General features: G+C 41.1%; 1 non-coding gene across 1 annotated transcript; it reads right to left on the reverse strand.

Annotated features, from left to right (window-relative positions):
- Nucleotides 1–265: 265 nt before the first annotated feature.
- On the reverse strand, nucleotides 266–371 carry LOC140894214 (small nucleolar RNA R71). The gene has a single exon (XR_012153759.1). It is a non-coding gene; the product is annotated as a small nucleolar RNA R71 (small nucleolar RNA).
- Nucleotides 372–5,381: the final 5,010 nt, after the last annotated feature.

Genomic DNA, 5,381 nt, shown 5'->3' on the forward strand with positions numbered 1-5,381 from the left:
TTAATCAACATGGTTCAACAGAACCAATTCAATGGAACTGCCACAGCTGATCCTCACTTACACTTGCGCACTTTTCTAGAGATTACTGATACTGTTAAAATAAATGGTGTTTCTGAGGATACAATATGCTTACGTTTGTTTTCTTTTTCTCTCAGGGACAAGGCACGGAGTTGGCTGCAGTCATTGCGACTAGGACGCATAAAAACTTGGGAGGGCATGGCTGTGAAATTCTTAGAGAAATTCTTTCCACCATCCAAGGCAACCCAGCTGAAGATTGAGATCAGTACCTTTCAACAGCATGATTCAGAACAGCTATACGAGGCATGGGAAAGGTACAAAGATTTGTTAAGACGTTGTCCTAATCATAATTTTGCAGATTGGGAAGAAATAGAGTTTTTCTACAATGGACTGAATGCGCCTACAAGAATGTCTGTGGACTCTACTGCTGAAGGTACCATATTTGCCAAGGACCCCATTCAGGCTTATGATATGCTGGAACAGATGACTATCAATAGTTATCAATAGCCATCTGAACGTATGGGAGTCAAGAAAGTAGTGTATAGTGTGGATCCTCTTACATCCATTACTGCACAGTTATCTGCGTTGAGTACACAAGTTGCTTCTCTGAACAAGGTAAATATCGCAGAACCTGCAGGTGTATTAGTTGCCATAGAAGAATCTCATCCACCTGAGGAAGCACAATATATCAATCCCAGAGGCTATGGAAATTATCGAGGTAACCCTCCTCCTAATACTTATCATCCTGGTTTACGTAACCATAAAAACTATTCTTATGCCAACAACAAGAATGTGTTGAAACCCCCTCTGGGATTCAATACAAATAAAGGGGAAGGTAAAGCATCGTTGGAAGATGTGGTGTCTACATTTGTTACTGAATCTAACAAGCGGATGTCGAGGACTGAAACTCGAATGGACAGCATGGAGACACACATGTGTAGTTTGGGAGCTATGATGAAATCCATGGAGACACAGATTGGACAGCTTGCAAATGCTTTGAAGGATCAAAACAGAGGACAGTTTTCCAGCAATACTGAAGTGAATCCAAAAGAGCAGTGCAAAGCAGTTGAGTTGAAAAGTGGGAAGAAGTTAGAAGAGAAAGAGCAGAGCAAAGCCAAAGAAAGTGAAGAACCAGTGACTGAAGAAATTGTGGTTGAAGAGCCCAAGAAGGAAGCTGAATCTAAACCGATGTACAAGCCACAACTTCCTTATCCACAGCGGTTTAAGAAGAAGGCACTTGATGAGCAGTTTTCCAAGTTTCTAGATATCTTCAAGAAGATACACATCAATATTCCATTTGCAGATGCCTTGGAACAAATGCCTAATTATGCAAAATTCATCAAAGATGTAATGTCTAAGAAGAGGAGATTGCAAGACAACGAAGTGGTGAATTTGACAGAAGAATGTAGCGCAATCCTGCAGAAAATGTTGCCACAAAAGCTGAAGGATCCAGGGAGTTTTACTATCCCTTGTTTTATTGGTGGTTCTAAGGTAAATAGAGCTTTATGTGATTTAGGAGCTAGTATAAATTTAATGCCTTTTTCTGTTTACAGGACTTTGGAGCTTGGAGAAGTCAGGGCGACCACCATCACATTACAGCTGGCTGATCGGAGTATCACATACCCACGGGGTATTGTGGAGGATGTTTTGGTAAAGGTCGATAAGTTCATATTTCCAGCAGACTTCGTGATTTTGGACATGGATGAAGATGAAGAAACTCCCTTGATTTTTGGGAGACCTTTTCTAGCTACTGCATGCGCATTGATCGATGTATACAAGGGAGAACTCACACTTCGAGTTGGTGATGAAGCGGTGATTTTTAATATTTATCATACCATGAGGGGCCCAAATGAGGTAAGTACATGTAAGAGCATTGAAATTATTGATTCTCATAACTCTTTTTCATGTGCAGGAAGTACTGATCCGCTCGAACGATGTTTGGTGGCAGACGAGGTGGTTGATAAGGAAGAGGATTGGGAGTTACATGAACAAAAAGTATTCCTAGACAGCGCTCCGAAAGAAAAAATGGTGAGTTCTAAGGAATCTGAAACATTGGAAAATAGTGCACCAGAGGTATCCCCTGAAACTCATGATCTGAAAGCATTGCCTGCGCACCTATGTTATGAATTCCTTGGTGAAAATTCTACTTGTCCTGTTATTATATCTGCTTATTTGTCTGCTGTAGAGAAAGATAAGTTGCTGAGAGTTCTGAGAAATTTTAAAACCGCTTTAGGATGGTCAATTTCTGACATTAAGGGTATTAGTCCAACAAGTGGTTGGGTATGCTATGCTATTTCTGACAGTAGTTGGGTATCTCCTGTTCAAGTGGTGCCTAAGAAAGGTGGGATTATTGTGGTTAAAAACGAGAATAATGAGTTAATCTCCACACGTACAGTAACTGGCTGGCGAGTATGTATAGATTATAGGAAGTTGAACAAAGATACTCGTAAGGATCATTTTACACTTCCTTTCATTGATCAAATGCTTGATAGACTTGCTGGTTGCTATTACTGTTTCTTAGATGGTTATTCAGGCTATAATCAAATTGCTATAGCACCGGAAGATCAGGAGAAGACTACTTTTACGTGTCCCTATGGCACGTTTGCTTTCAGGAGGATGTCGTTTGGACTGTGTAATGTACCTGAAACTTTTCAGCGGTGTATGATGGCGATTTTTGCATATATGGTGGAGGACGTGATGGAAGTGTTTATGGATGACTTTTCAGTATTTGGTTCCTCTTTTGATCATTGCTTGCATAATCTGTCTCTTGTTTTGCAGAGGTGCCAAGAAAAGAATTTAGTTCTTAACTGGGAAAAATGTCAATTCATGGTTCAAGAGGGCATTGTCCTTGGACATAAAGTGTCATCCTATGGATTAGAGGTGGATCGAGCCAAAGTGGTTGCAATTGAGAAGCTTCCACCTCCGAAGAATATCAAGGGCATCAGAAGTTTTTTAGGCCATGCAGGGTTTTATCGGCGTTTCATTAAGGATTTTTCTAAAATCACAAAACCCCTGTGTAATTTACTTGAAAAATATTCTACATTCATTTTTGATGATGATTGTTTGCAGGCCTTTGAAAAGATCAAGACGACATTGACCACAACACCCATCATGATTGTGCCGGATTGGAAGGAGCCCTTTGAGCTTATGTGCGATGCTAGTGAATATGCAGTGGGCGCGGTATTAGGCCAAAGGAGAGATAAGATTTTCAGAGCTATATATTACGCCAGTCGCACCATGGATGCCGCACAGCAAAACTACACTACCACCGAAAAAGAGTAGCTTGCAGTAGTTTTTGCTTTTGATAAATTTCGTCCATATTTAATTGGTACTAAAGTAGTTGTTTATACTGACCATGCAGCAATTCGCTACTTGTTTGCCAAAAAGGATGCCAAGCCACGCTTGATAAGGTGGATTCTACTTTTACAAGAGTTTGATTTTGAGATCAAGGACAAGAAGGGTAGCGAAAATCAAGTTGCTGATCACTTGTCAAGATTGGAGCTAGAAGACGTGAAGGAGGAGGAGAGCATAAAGGAATTGTTTCCGGATGAACAAATCTTTGAGGTAAGTTCCTTTAATCCATGGTTTGCTGATATTGCGAATTTCTTGTCTTGTGGTGCTATGCCTCCAGAGTTGAATAGACATCAAAAGAAGAAGTTTTTCCATGACGTTAAGTTCTACTTGTGGGATGATCCCTATGTTTTCAAACGTTGTGCCGATCAAGTGATTCGGAGATGTGTGGCGGGGCAAGAGGCACATGAAATTTTGGAACAATGCCATTCCTCCCCCTATGGAGGACATTTTGGAGCCACCCTAACTACTGCTAAGGTACTACAATCTGGTATTTATTGGCCTACGTTGTTTAAAGATAGTTATACCTTGGTGAAATCATGTGATAAGTGTAAAAGAACGGAAAATATTTCAAGAAGGCATGAATTACCCCTCACAAATATTTTAGAAGTAGAATTATTTGATGTGTGGGGTATTGATTTTATGGGTTCCTTTCCCCCTTTTTTTGGGTACACTTATATTTTATTAGCAGTTGATTACGTTTCGAAATGGGTGGAAGCCATTGCCACCTCGACTAATGACGCTCGTGTTGTAGTTAAATTTTTGCAAAAGAATATCTTCACGCGGTTTGGAACTCCACGAGCAATAATCAGTGATGAAGGTACGCATTTCTGCAATAAGATTTTTAATACCTTGCTCACTAAATATGGTGTCAGGCATAAGGTGGCGTGTGCATACCATCCTCAAACCAATGGCCAGGCGGAGATCTCTAACCGGGAAATCAAACAAATCTTGGAGAAAACGGTTAAGACAAATCGGAAAGATTGAGCAATCAAGCTAGATGACGCCATTTGGGCCTACCACACTGCATTCAAAACACCCATTGGGATGTATCCCTACAGGCTGGTTTTTGGTAAGGCATGTCATTTACCGTTGGAATTGGAGCACAAGGCATTTTGGGCTATCAAGAAGCTAAACATGGATCTCGAAGCATCCGGAGAGTTGCGGAAACTACAGTTGAATGAATTGGATGAATTCCGAAGTGAAGCATATGAGAATGCCAAAATCTACAAAGAGCAAACAAAGAAGTGGCATGATAAAATCATTGTGCATAGGGAATTAGAAAAGGGTCAGAGAGTTTTGCTATTTAACTCTCGGTTGAAATTATTTCCAGGGAAGTTGAAATCGCGATGGTCAGGGCCGTTTCTCATAGAGACAGTTTATCCACATGGTGCCATTGAATTGCGGTGTACAGATGGAAGAACTTTCAAGGTTAATGGGCAGAGAGTCAACCACTACTTTGGCAACGAAGTACTACCCGCATCCAGTGCATTGCTTGATGATCTCAACTAAAGACTGGTGCACGTCGGGCTGATGACTTTAAACCAAGCGCTTTTTGGGAGGCAACCCAAATTTTTTAGTTTTTGTCTTTGTTTTCTCGTTTTATTTTTTTTGTTTTTTGTTTTTTTCGTTTTTACTTTTAATTTTGTTGTTTTGGAAGTAATTTGGTTTTTTCTATGATTTTTGCAGGATTTTTGATACCAATCTCGAATCGAAGGGGCACCCGCTCTATTAATTAGCGTGCCCGTGCCGCTCTAGCATGACAATGGTGAAATTTTTTCGAGCTCAAGGCGCGCCCGCCCCTCCTTCGGCGTGCCCGCACCGTCCCTGTACCATATTTGTGCCAAATGTTTTGAGATGAAGGCGCGCCCGCCCTTACCACTCGCGCGCCCGCCCCGCCCCTTCTATTACAAAACTCACAAATCGAGATGAAGGCGCGCCCACCCTTACCATACGCGCGCCCGTCTTGACACCGATTTCTTCCATATAACATACTCTTTTCTTTCCTTTCT

This window comes from Henckelia pumila, chromosome 3 (genome assembly GCF_033568475.1).
Source record: "Henckelia pumila isolate YLH828 chromosome 3, ASM3356847v2, whole genome shotgun sequence".
In the NCBI taxonomy this organism is placed as follows: domain Eukaryota; kingdom Viridiplantae; phylum Streptophyta; class Magnoliopsida; order Lamiales; family Gesneriaceae; genus Henckelia; species Henckelia pumila.